Here is a 13,216-nt window from a genome sequence, read left to right as displayed (position 1 = left end):
ACCAGCTGCACTTAAATCTCCTGCTCTGATTTTACAGCGCTCGCTAGTGGGGCCAGGCCTGACAGATTAAAGCAAAGTGAAATTAATGAGACTGAAGCTGCTGGTGGTTTTTAATTGCATTTTCCCTCCAAATGTAATAATCAATTTTCTCAAAAACTGTAAGGTCATTTTTAGAATTTTTTTTTAATAGGTTCCATGGATTTACTTTCATACACATAACCTTTGGTGTCCATGTCATGTGTGGAGGCTTTGCAGGGCCCATCAGTGAATAATGGCGCAGAGCGCCTATGCATAAAAATGGCGCTGCATTAAAAAGATACGCTTATCGCTATTTATCGTCAGTACTGCATAATAATGGCGCACAGGGAAAAAAGAAGAAAAATAGTGCTGTTCATATGCCAAACAGCAGACGTTATTGTGCACAGTAACGTTATTTATCAATAGCGCCCTACATAAGCCAAACTGCAGACGTTATTTAACTGCAAAACAGTGAATGGATTTAATGTAACACTGTCAAGGTTAGGGTTAGGCACCACCAGGGGAGATTTAGGGTTAGGCACCTCCAGGGGGGGTCTTAGGGTTAGGCACCACCAGGGGAGATTTAGGGTTAGGCACCACCAGGGAGGTCTTAGGGTTAGGCACCACCAGGAGGGTGCTTAAGGTTAGGCACCACCAGGGGGGTGGTTAGGGTTAGGCACCACCAGGGAGGTCTTAGGGTTAGGCACCACCAGGAGGGTGCTTAGGGTTAGGCACCACCAGGAGGGTGGTTAAGGTTAGGCACCACCAGGGGGGTGGTTAGGGTTAGGCACCACCAGGGGGGTCTTAGGGTTAGGGATAGGTACAGAGAGGGTTCTGTGTGTTAACGCTAAATAACATTAAGGCTTAAACGTTAAATAGCGATAAGGCTTTAACGTTAAATATCGATAAGCGTCAAAAGGATTAGCGGCAACACCATGTGCCATTATTTGCAGGCGCCATTTTCAGATGGACCCTTGCAATCAGCTGCAAATATTAGCCAAATAGACTTAAATGCAAATGTGTAAAATTGGCAAATTTTGACGGCACTTTTATAAAATTGTTGAGAAATGAAAATAAGCCAAATTTGCAACAAAATCAAGTTAGGGATTTTTTTTGGTCTGCTCATCCCTAATCATGAGCAATGCTGGTGGCATCTGCACTTTGGCTTCAGTTCATGAAGGGCTCCAGCCCACTAGCAGCTTTTTCTAAGCGCAAGTGATTTGACAAAACTCTTGCTAATGCAATGCTATGGGGATTTTATAAAATTGTATCCGTTAAGTGGGTTCACACCCATAGCATTACATTACCAAAAATGTTCAAGTCACAAAGCACTCAGAAAAGCACTCCTAGTGGGCTCCAGGCCTAAGGCTAGGTTTACAGTTCTGTGGTGCAGCATAAGGCCTGGAACCCACTAGCAGCGCTTTTCTGAGAGCTTTGTGACTTGAAATGCTCTTGCTAATGTAATGCTGTGGGTGTGATCCCACTTGATTTATAAAAATCCCCCATAGCAGTGCATTAGCAAGAGCTTTTTTCAAATCACTAGCACTTAGAAAAGGCTGCTAGGGGTTTGAGCCCTAACGGCCATTTTGAAATGCAGTTTTGCCACACTGCAATGCACCACCTATTCATAGTGCGGCGGGTTTGTTATGGTATGATGGCATACAGTGCATTACAATGCCGCATGCCTTTCATTACCATAAAATGTGCACAGTGACCATGAAACATACTTTTTAAAGGTCACATCAAAGTCTTTTAAAGGTCAAATCAAAGTCTGGATCTGACTTTGTTCAACACACTGCAGAAATATGAAATCATCTGTGCTTGAAAAGAAAAGAAAATCCTCAGACATTGCACAGTCACAATACATTTTGCAGAGAGGAGTGAGAAACAAAATGTCTAATTCTCAGATGACCACCATACAATGTTGTAGACCCTGCATAAGGTACACATTTTTTTCCTGCCCATATCCTAATCATTACTTCCCCATGAAGACACTTTCCTCCAAAAACAAAACAAAAAAAACAAACAACTTATACAATTCTTACTAAATATCCAGCTAAGGCATCACTATTTCTGGCCCCTGCTCCCCACACATTTCAGGAGGAGATCCTCTATGACACCATCATGTCAACACCTTAGCCTCCCAGATAATCATTTGAAAGAAGGTAGTAGTACATGGACCAATGACCCTATCTCTCTCCTGCTCTTGGCAATGGAAGGGGGGATGGTTTCTGCCCTGGATTCAATGGGATAAGCCAAGGACAGTTATGGGATGAAGCACACAAGGGTTTACAGTTGTAGTTGAGGTCAGTCTTATTTGCCATTCTTCTTACTACTATTGTTCCCTATAGGAGGGAAGCATGGCTTGGGGTTGGAAATGGTGATTGGACAAACAATATGGTACTGGGTTAGCAGTGCAGTTCACTTATATTGACAATCTTCTTGGCGAATGTAAGGAAGATTTTGGCAAGTGAGGGACCTATTTTATTCTAGGTGGGAATGACAATTGACAATTCTGTATGCTCTCTAAACCGAAGCAGGAAATGTGTGCACCGCGTAGCGCCTTGTGATTTGGGTGCTATTGTACACCACATTGCTAATTGCTGCTCTAATGGCACCCAGTGTGTAATTAAAGCTTGGGGTTGTAGCCACCAGCCAGTGGGGACTAACATGCAGGCAGGAGGGTTCATTTTAGAAGTATTCGGGGGGGGGGGGGGGGGGGGGGGGGGGTGGGGGTTATGGTTAGTAATAGGTACAGAGAGAGGTGAAGCCTTTGTGGCATATCGGAAGTCTTTGCAATATCCTTCTATCTGCTTCATCCTGTGCCTAATTTCCCGGTGGCCTTTTCCGATGTACAACCCCAAACTCCACACAATGCATATGTAATATGGTGCTGCCAAGACTCCACTTAAACAGAAACTGTAGTAAAAATTACATCATGAATAAAATTACTTATTTTTTACAATATTAATTTATAGATTAATTAGTCAGTGTTTGCCCATTGTAAAAACTTCCTCATTTTGATTTATTTTCCGATATTTATCACTGGTGGTGGCATACTTAGTTCTGCCAAGTGATCTGTACGGAATGTTCGTTACTGAGGAATTTTATGCACAGAGGGAGATATTGCTTGTGAAATAATCTTACCTGTGGGATCCAGTGATGCATCTGTCCCGCCGGCAGATTTCCGCGCCCTGGCTCTTCCGAGTTTGCACAGCTCTCACGTGCGCACTGCTTCTCCTGCGTACATAGGAACAGGGGCAGGTGCACGCATCCTGTTTCTTCTAAGGGACAGATGCGGCTGGTAAAGCGTCCATACTGTTTTTGCTAGGAGATGGGGTGTATGTGTCCCACGCGCCAGTCCTATGCTCTCAGATGCCTATGTGTTAGTGTCAGCTGACACTTAGGCAGGGCTGTTGTTGCAGCTACTGATTGATGCTTGTGTGTGTGGCCGGCCACTGATTAGAGGATGCCTGATATATTTATACCTTCTGTGTCAGCTGTGCAAGTGGCCTGTGATAGTGTTAGCAATAGCTAGTCTAGCTGCTGGGTGTGTGATCCTCTTTGGAAACTGCTACTTTTTGGATTCTTGGATATTGACCTCTGCCTTATTGTTTGACCATCCCTGTTTGCTGCCTAGACCGACATACTGCCTGTTTCTTGTTTTTGCCTATTTGCTGCCTGGACTGACCTTGGAAACCCTTTGACCTTGCTTCTGCCTAATCCTTCTGTACTGTGACTCTCTGATTACTGTGTATGACCTCAGATTGTTCCTGGACTTGCTTGCTCTGTTTGGTCTTGATCTATTTTACCCACCCTGCATTCAGCTCCAATACCTTGCCCCCTAAAGATCTTGGTTTAACTGAGGGAACGTGCTACACAATGCGAAGACATTGGTGATAGATTGATGCATTGAGCGGATTCATGGGTGAATGGGTTGCCAGGCCTTTTTATTTCCACAATGCAACAAGGTTCACAGACAGCAAACTGTCAGGACCGTGGTCATGACATCATGCTTTGGGAGAGGTTTCACCACAATATCAGCCATAGAGACCCCCCCCCCCCCCCCCCCCCCCCATGATCTATTTGAGAAAGGGAAAGATTTCTCGTGGAGGAGGGGGTATCGGCTATTGAATGGAATGAGATTGAATCCTTGGATAAAGTTTGTCTGCAGAGAGTGTGCAGATTTGGCTTGTGCAAAATGTAAAAACAACTTTCAGGCCTGGTTCACAGTGTCTGATCAGCTGGTCAGCTGCATTGCAGAATAATTCTGCATGTTAACTCACTGCCTATACAGTTCTATTGGCGCCTTTTCACAGTAACGGACACATTTTTCTAACCCACTGACATTCAGGCTTTGTATTAAAGTCTATGTCCAGTCTCCTTTGCAGTTTACACACATTTTAATTTGTGCGTTACGCAACTGACCACTGTGAACCTAGCCTCAAACATTAATAAAGCATTTCTCCATACACCTGGATCAACCATATGGGTATCTTTAGGAATGCCTGTACCACATGTTCTACATTTGAGACTAAAAGAACACTACAGTTAAAATCTGTCAAGTGATAATACTATTAATTACTTTTCTGCTTCTTGATGGAAGAAAATATGCATAAATTCATAATAATGGGATGCTTGTGACTTAAGCAGACATAAATCAAGTAAATTTGAAGAGATAATAGTCCAAGCTTTCACAGCCCATCAGCATCTTCCTACAAAAGATCTTGTCAGGCTGCCACAATAATTGTTTTAAATGTGATTTGCTACAACATCTTTGCTGCTTTCTGATCAGTCCTGCTGTGCTGGGGAAAAATGAAGTAAAATAATAAACATCTTAACAGTAAATTGTTTGCTGTAATAAAAGTACCAAAAACAACTTAAAGAGAACCCGAGGTGTGTTTAAAGAATGTTATCTGCATACAGAGGCTGGATCTGCCTATACAGCCCAGCCTCTGTTGCTATCCCAAACCCCACTAAGGTCCCCCTGCACTCTGCAATCCCTTTATAAATCACAGCCGTGCTGTGAGTCTGTGTTTACCATCTGTAGTGTCAGTCTCAGCTGCTCCCCCGCCTCCTGCATAGCTCCGGTCCCTGCCCCTGTCCCTTCCCTCCAATCAGCAGGGAGGGAAGGGATGCAGGCGGGGACCGGAGTTCTGCAGGAGGAGGGGAGAGCAGCAGACTGACACTATAGAGATAAACACAGCCAGCTCTGACAAGCTGTTTGTCAGCAGCGTGGCTGTGATTTATGAGGGATTGCAGAGTGCAGGGGGACCTTAGGGGGGTTTGGGATAGCAACAGAGGCTGGGCTGTATAGGCAGATCCAGCCTCTGTATGCAGATAATATTCTTCAAACCCACCTCGGGTTCTCTTTAAATTGGTTTGTACAAAATAACTTTTCTTGTTCACATTGCGTTCGGCTCGCATGTCCGTCCACGATGGACTTTTATTCTGTGTTTTTTTAAAGTGTTTTCTGGTGATTTTCTTGCGCGGTCGCTCTTTTTTGTGGGCGTTTTTGTAAGCGCTTTTGCAGAGTGCTTCCGTCTTTTGATCCGGAAAAATAAATACAATGTATTTTTTTTTTTAACTATCCCGCAAACCGCTTGCCAAAGCGATTTTGTGAGCATTTAGCATTTTTCCTATACCTTCCATTGAGGCAAATCACCTCAAAAATGGCCCAAGCACCGCTTTTCAAAGCGAATCGCAAACAAATTGCTCTGATATGAATTTTCTCATAGAGAATCATGGCACAGGGGTTTTCAGGGTGATTTTGAAATTCGACCATGCTTAAAATTTTACAAAAACGCCTATAATGTGAACAAGGCCTCAGTAAGGTAGTTAGGGTAGAAGTGTGGCCACAGCCTAGCCTTACACAGTACAGAAATGGGAGATTCCACTTCCCTGTCAATGTAAGGTGAACACTTTTGTGACACATGTAAGTTTAATACTGAGAGCTTCCTTACTATTAGAGATGGTCCAAACCTCCGATTTTTGGTTCGCGCAAACTCTCACCAAACGTTTGATTTGCGCAAACTTGCACGAACCGCAATAGACTTCAATAGGCAGGCAAACTTTGAAAACTAGAAACACTTATGCTGGCCACAAAAGTGATGGAAAAGATGTTTCAAGGGGTCTAACACCTGGAAGGGGGCATGGCGGAGAGGGATAGACGTCAAAAGTCCCGGGGAAAAATCTGGATTGGACGCAAAGCAGCGTTTTAAGGGCCAAAATCACATTGAATGCTAAATTACAGCCTAAAGTGCTTTAAAACATCTTGCATGTGTATACATCAATCAGGGAGTGTAATTAGAGTTCTGCTTCACATTGACACACCAAATTCACTGTGTAACGCACCGCAAACAGCTGTTTGTGTTGTGACGGCCGTGCTGGACTGGTGCACACCATGGCGATATCAGTGATATCAGGTAATGTCTGACTGCCTTATCAACTTTCAATGGTTCTTTCTCTACCATTGTTAAAGCTTACATCTATTTTTTTAAATACTTGTTCTGCTTGCTGTTCAGTACCTGCAACGAGAATCTGTTATGGAGGGCAAGTCTACCATTGTGAGTGAGTGACCACGGGTAATGGCCGGGGGAATCCTGGTTTGACTGCGGTCCGAAGTGGGAGCCTAAGAAATGGCTACCACCCCCACACATCCAAGGAAGGCAGCAGGCATGGCATGCACGTCCTGAGGTAGTGACCAAAAACAACAATACAGGAGTACTTTTGAGGCCCTGCTATATATCAGATGAATCAACTTTAAATCCTTTAACAAGAATCTGTTATGGAGGGCAAGTCTGCCATCCATTCAAGTGAAAGGTATGCACTGACTGCCAGGTATAATGCAATGTGCAGTCAAAGATGCAGTGAAAGGTATGCAGTGACTGCAAACAGCTGTTTGTGTAGTGACGGCTGTGCTGGACTGGTGCGCACCATGATGAGAGTGCAGGGGATGGCGGCTTTCCAGCCCATATAGTTGGGCTGAGGTAGCTGAATGACAGAATAGTGACTGTCCAGCTGATCAAATTTGGTCTGTCCACAATGAAGCAACAACCTTATTATCTTTGGTGTGCTACCCTCCGAGACACTCACATAGCCGGTGGTCATTGCTTCATTGTGATACGCAAGTCCCTTCTCCGCAGCAAGGTAATGATCACAAAGTGGAATGGGCACGTATACATGCCTTTTGTTTTGTTGTTGCAGCAGCACTGCAGCCAGAAAAATTAGGCAGGCCTGCACACGCACCAGAAAAATTATTAAAGCGGCCGCTGCTAGCAGCGGCCTTAAAAATTCAGGAATCCACCTGGAGTCCTGGACCCTGTTGGTGGTGGTGGAGAAGGCAGTTAAGTGGCCTGCGGGCAGAGGTGCTGTGTGGGGAGTGACTTGGTCTTGGGGCAGGCAGCCAGTCACATGGCGTGCAGGCAGAGATGCTGTGTGCGGGGACTGACTTAGTCTTCGGGTGGGCAGTAGCCCTCCGGGATCTATGCCTCATTCATTTTGATAAAGGTGAGGTACTGAACACTTTTGTGACTTAGGCGACTTCTCTCCCGAGTGACAATGCCTCCAGCTGCGCTGAAGGTCCTTTCTGACAAGACGCTTGAGGCAGGGCAAGACAGAAGTTGAATGGCAAATTGTGACAGCTCTGGCCACAGGTCAAGCCTGCGCACCCAGTAGTCCAAGGGTTCATCACTGCTCACAGTGTCTACATCCACAATTAACCTTCCTGGCGGTAAGCCTGAGCTGAGCTCGGTCTATGCCACGCATGAAGAGATCTCAGCCCCTGGTGGGGCGATTTTCGCCATTTAAAGTGCTGTTTGCGCAGCGCACAGCTTGATCACCGCCGCTCTGCGGCGATCGCCTGCACGCAGTGGCAGAAGAGGGCCCTCCCCCCCGCCAGAGCCCTGCGCTGTTTGGACCAATGAGTTTCGGGCAGCGCTATGGGCTGGATCGGAGGCGTCTGACGTCAGGACGTCGGCTGACGTCCATGACGTCATTCCAATCATTGCCATGGCGACAGGAGAAGCCAAACAGGGGAGCGCGTTATATACGCGTTCCCCTGTTTGCTATTGATGCCAGCGACGATCGCACTAGAGGGACACATGCGCCCTCTAGTGGTGTTTCATGTAGCTACCACTCTGGTAGCTTTACATGAAACAAATTTTTTTTTTAAAAAAAAAGGATTTTTGCCTATTTGGCAAAAAAAAAAAATAACCGCCAGGGAGGTTAAAGCAGATCCGAGATAAAAAACTATAACAAGTAACCTGTCTATATATCTTATCTAAAGTTTAGACAGTTTACACTGCAAGCAGCTTTAATAGAATATGATTATTTCTTCCTGTGATACAATGATAGCAGCCATGTTGTTTGTAAACATTACACAGAGGCAGGCTTATCTGCATCTTGAGCAAGAAAACCTAATCCCCCCTCCTCCTCCATCCTCCCCTCTGCCTCTGAAATCTCTGGCTAGTAATACCTCCCCCTCCTCCTGCCCAGACTGAGCTCCCATGAGCCCTTGCTAGTGTCTGAAAGTGCCTTGGCTCTATGAAAACCTGTGGGCGTGGCTTGTTTAGTTTATAGGGAATTAGAGTATTAAAACAAAAACAAAAAAGTATTTGGCTTGAGGTATGCCCTATAAACTATAGGAAAGGAACACAATTATGCAATGAGTAAAAATTCATCTTGGATCCACTTTAAGGCCAGGTAGTCGGCTACCTGCCAGTCAAGGCGTTGGTGGAGGGTGGATCCGGAAGCGCTAAGCTGAGGCGTTGGACTAAAGATTGTCCGCATGTCCGACATCACCATGAGATCGCTGGAGCGTCCTGTCCTTGCCTGCGTGGACATGGGAGGAAGATTACTGGCAGTGGTACCTTTATTGCGTTGTGCTGTGACATCACCCTTAAACGCATTGTAAAGCATAGTTGCCAGCTTGTTCTGTGTGTGCTGCATCTTTTCTGCCTTCAGGTGAGTTGGTAACATGTCCGACACTTTGTGCCTATACTTAGGGTCAGGCTGGACAGCATGAAAGTTGCCATCTGCACAAAGTTGGATCCAGACGTACTATCCATCTCCTCTTGCTCTTCCTCAGTGACGTCAGGTAAGTCCTCCTCCTCCCCCTAGCCACAAACAACACCACAGGAATGTCATGCAGCACAAGCCCCCTGCAACGCCTGCTGCGGTTGTTCTTCTTCCGCCGCCTCCTCCTCCAAAGAAACACCTTCCTCATCATCCGAGTCTGACTCCTCTTCCCCACATGACTCTTCCTCCTCTTCTCCCCTCTGTGCTGCTGCAGATGTTGAGGAAGCATCTGGTTCTGATAAAAATTGCTCCCACAACTGTTCCTCCCATAACTGTGACTCACCAGGTTGGTCACCTCCACAAACAGTCGCATGAGCCTGCATGCATTTTGCATAAGTGTCCAGTTGTTGGGCCAGAACATCCCCATCTCCCCAGATTGTGTCCTTTTACTGTAATTGTACAGGTACTGGGTGACAGCTTTCTCCTTTTCTAGCAGGCGAGAGAACATGACCAGTGTCGAATTCCAGCGAGTCAGGCTATCACATATCAAGCATCTCACCGGCAAGTTGTTTCTCCGCTGAATGTCCGCAAAGCGTGCCATGGCCGTTTAAGACTGGCTGAAATGCCCACACAACTTCCTGGCCTGCTTTAGAACGTCCTCTAAGCTTGGGTACTTTGACACAAAACTTTGAATGACTAGATTCAGCACATGTGTCATGCAGGATAAATGTGTCAGCTTTCCCAAATTCAAAGCGGTAAGGAGATTGCTGCCGTTGTCACACACCACGTTGCCGATCTCCAGCTGGTGCGGGATACACCTGTTGGTTAAGAGCAGCCAGGAGAGCTGCTCCAGTGTGACTCTCCACTTTGAGGCAAGACATTTCTAAGATGGCATGACACTGTCGTACCTGGCATGCAGCATAGACCATGGGGAGATGGGGCTGTGTAGCTAGAGAGGAGATTGCAGCACCAGTAGAGTTGAACTGCCACTCAGCCAAGGAGGAGGAGGATGATGACAGCGAAGAGGATGTAGTAGGAGGAGAGGAGGTGGCAGCAGGCCTGTCTGCAAGCCGTGGAGATGTCACAAGTTGGTCCGCTGCACAGCCACGTACTCCCTGCTTGCCATCGGTCATCAGGTTGACCCAATGGGCTTTGTAAGTAATGTAGCTGCCCTGACCATGCTTGGCAGACCAGGCATCTGTGGTCAGGTGGACTCTTGACCCAATGCTGTGTGCCAGAGATGGCACTACTTGCCTCTCAACTTCACGGTACGGTTTGGGTATCGCCTTTTTAGAAAAATAATTGCGGCCTGGTATCTTCTGCTGCAGTGTCCCAATGGCCACAAATTTACGGAAGGCCTCAGAGTCTACCAGCTGGTATGGTAACAGATGGCGAGCTAACAGTTTCACCAAGCCAGCTGTCAGACGCCGGGCAAGGAGGTGACTGGCAGAAATTGGCTTCTTCCGCTCAAAGATTTCCTTCACGGACACCTGGCTGCTGTGGGCAGAGGAGCAGGAACCGCTCAAGGGCAGAGGCGGAGTGGAGGAGGGTGGCTGCAAGGGAGAAAGCGGCTGAAGATGCTGCACCTGAAGGAGGAAGAGGAGAAGGATGGTGGCTTTTCCTTTGTGTGCTGCTTTTGTTCAGGTGTTCTTCCCATTGCAGTTTGTGCTTTTTCTGCAGGTGCCTTCGTAAGGCAGTTGTCCCTACGTGGGTGGTGGCCTCTCCACAGTAAAATTTTTGGAGGCAGAGAGAAGAAATTGCATTACTCTGATCTACGGACGAAACACTAAAAAATGTCCAAACCGCTGAGCCCCCCTGGGGTGATGGCACTATGGTGGCATCAGCAGCTGACGTTGAAGGGCATGTTGGCTGGCGCCGGACACTGCCACCAGCTGTTTCTGACGACGAGCTCCCCCTGCTTCTTTCAGTAACTCGTCTCCTCCTACTCCTCTCTGTCTCCCCCTCTGAACTGTCCCCTTGGTCATCTTGACTTATAGGATCCCACGTGGTATCCGTATCATTGTCATCATCATAATCATCCTGCCCAGCTTGAGTTGCCTTAGACACGTCCAAAACTGCACCAATAGCAGGTACTTCATCATCCTCATCCTCACACGTTACGTCCATAGTGTCGCCGCCTATCTCACACATATGAGGTGGTGTAACTTGCTTAGCGCCTTCATCTGGTTGTAACAATAATGGCTGTGAATCAGTTAATTCCCCACTAATTAACTCCTGCGAAGTGTCAAATGCAGCGGCTGTGGTGCTTGTAGAAGCGCTGGTGGCTGCGGAAGATAAGATGTTCTGTGTTAAATAGTCAACTACGTCCTGATAATCTTGGGAGTTGATGGGACCAATCAAGGTCGTGTTGATGTGATTTCATGCGGCTCCTTCTGAGCACTGTACTTTGGGCCAGGGCCGCACGAAATCACATCAACATGACTTTGTACAGACCTGCCGGGTGGCCTTCCTCTGCCTCTACCTGTTTTGTCCATATCGGGGGGTATGAAGTGAAAGGTATGCACTGACTTGACAAATACAATGTGCAGTCACACAGGTGCAGTTAACAGGTTTGCACAGAGTGGTATATCACACTGTGTGCACTCACGTAGGTAGGTGGGTGCACTGAAGTGAACAACAGCAGGTAGGTACATGCAGTGGGTATTACAATGTGCACCTGTCACACACAGACAGCTACCGGACAGGCACAGTGACACTGCATGCTCTCACGTAGGTGGTTGGGTGCACAGGGAACAAAAGGTAGGTATATGCAGTGATGGGTATTATAATGTGCAGCTGTCACACACAGACGGGCACAGTGAAACTGTGTGCGCTCACGTAGGTGGGTGGGTTCACAGTGAACAACAGGTAGGTATATGCAGTGGGTATTACAATGTTCACCTGTCACACACAGACAGGTACAGGACAGGCACAGTGACACTGTCTGCGCTCACGTAGGTGGGTGGGTGCACAGTGAACAACATGTAGGTATATGCAGTGGGTATTACAATTAAAGATGGCCCGAACGGTTCGCTGGCGAACTGTTCCAGGCGAACTTTGGGTGGTTCGCGTTCGCCGGCGAAGGCGAACTTTTGCGGAAATTCGATTCGCCCCATAATGCTCCATTGAGCACAACTTTGACCCTCTACAACACAGTCAGCAGGCACATTGACATCAATCAGACTACACTCACTGCTGGAGCCCCACCCTCCCTTATAAAAGGCAAGGTTCTCCTGCCGTTTTACTCACTTGTCTGCCTACAGTTATTAGTTAAGGGACAGCTGCTGACAGACTCTGCTAGAGAGAGCTTAGTTAGGCTCTTGTAGGTTTGTTCCTAGCTCATTGTTATTCCTTATATCACTCCCTCACTCACCCCTCACACCCTCCTCCCAACACCGGAGGGAGGAGGGTCTTGTCTTCCAGGGAATTGTAGCATTTCAAAAGCCAGCTTACATACCTTGGCCAGGAATTGAACCCAGGTCTGAGTGCTTGGTAGGTAGCTCTCTTCACCACTATACCACCACCAATACTACAGGCTGAAGCCAGCCTAGCATGTACCATTATGATATATCCAAGAGAAAAATGAGCTTGCTTTAGGATTTGTAGTATGTCAAAAGCCAACTCACATTGGCCAGGAGTAGAACCCAGGCCTACCGCTCTGTAGGCTGCTATCCTAACCATTATACCACCAACACAACACACTGCAATGCTACATGCTGAAGCCAGCCTAGCATGTACCATTATGATATATCTAAGAGAAAAATGAGCTTGCTTAAGAATTTTTAGTATGTCAAAAGGCAACTTACATTGGCTGGGAATAGAACCCAGGCCTACCGCTCTGTAGGTTGCTATCCTAACCATTATACCACAAACACAACACACTACAATGCTACATGCTGAAGCAAGCCTAGCATGTACCATTATGATATATCCAAGAGAAAAATTAGCTTGCTTAAGGATTTGTAGTATCTCAAAAGCCAACTCACATTGGCCAGGAATAGAACCCAGGCCTATCGCTCTGTAGGCTGCTATCCACACCATTATACCACCAACACTACATGCTGAAACTTCTTGGAGCAGACTTACTTCCTCACTCCAAAAGACACACATACATCCCCATAAAATCATTCAACAGCAATTGCGTGCACAGTCTTTATGGTACACAGTCTCTGTGGCACAA

This window comes from Hyperolius riggenbachi, chromosome 11 (assembly GCF_040937935.1).
Source record: "Hyperolius riggenbachi isolate aHypRig1 chromosome 11, aHypRig1.pri, whole genome shotgun sequence".
Classification (NCBI taxonomy): Eukaryota; Metazoa; Chordata; class Amphibia; order Anura; family Hyperoliidae; genus Hyperolius; species Hyperolius riggenbachi.
Note: the sequence above shows the minus strand (reverse complement) of the source record.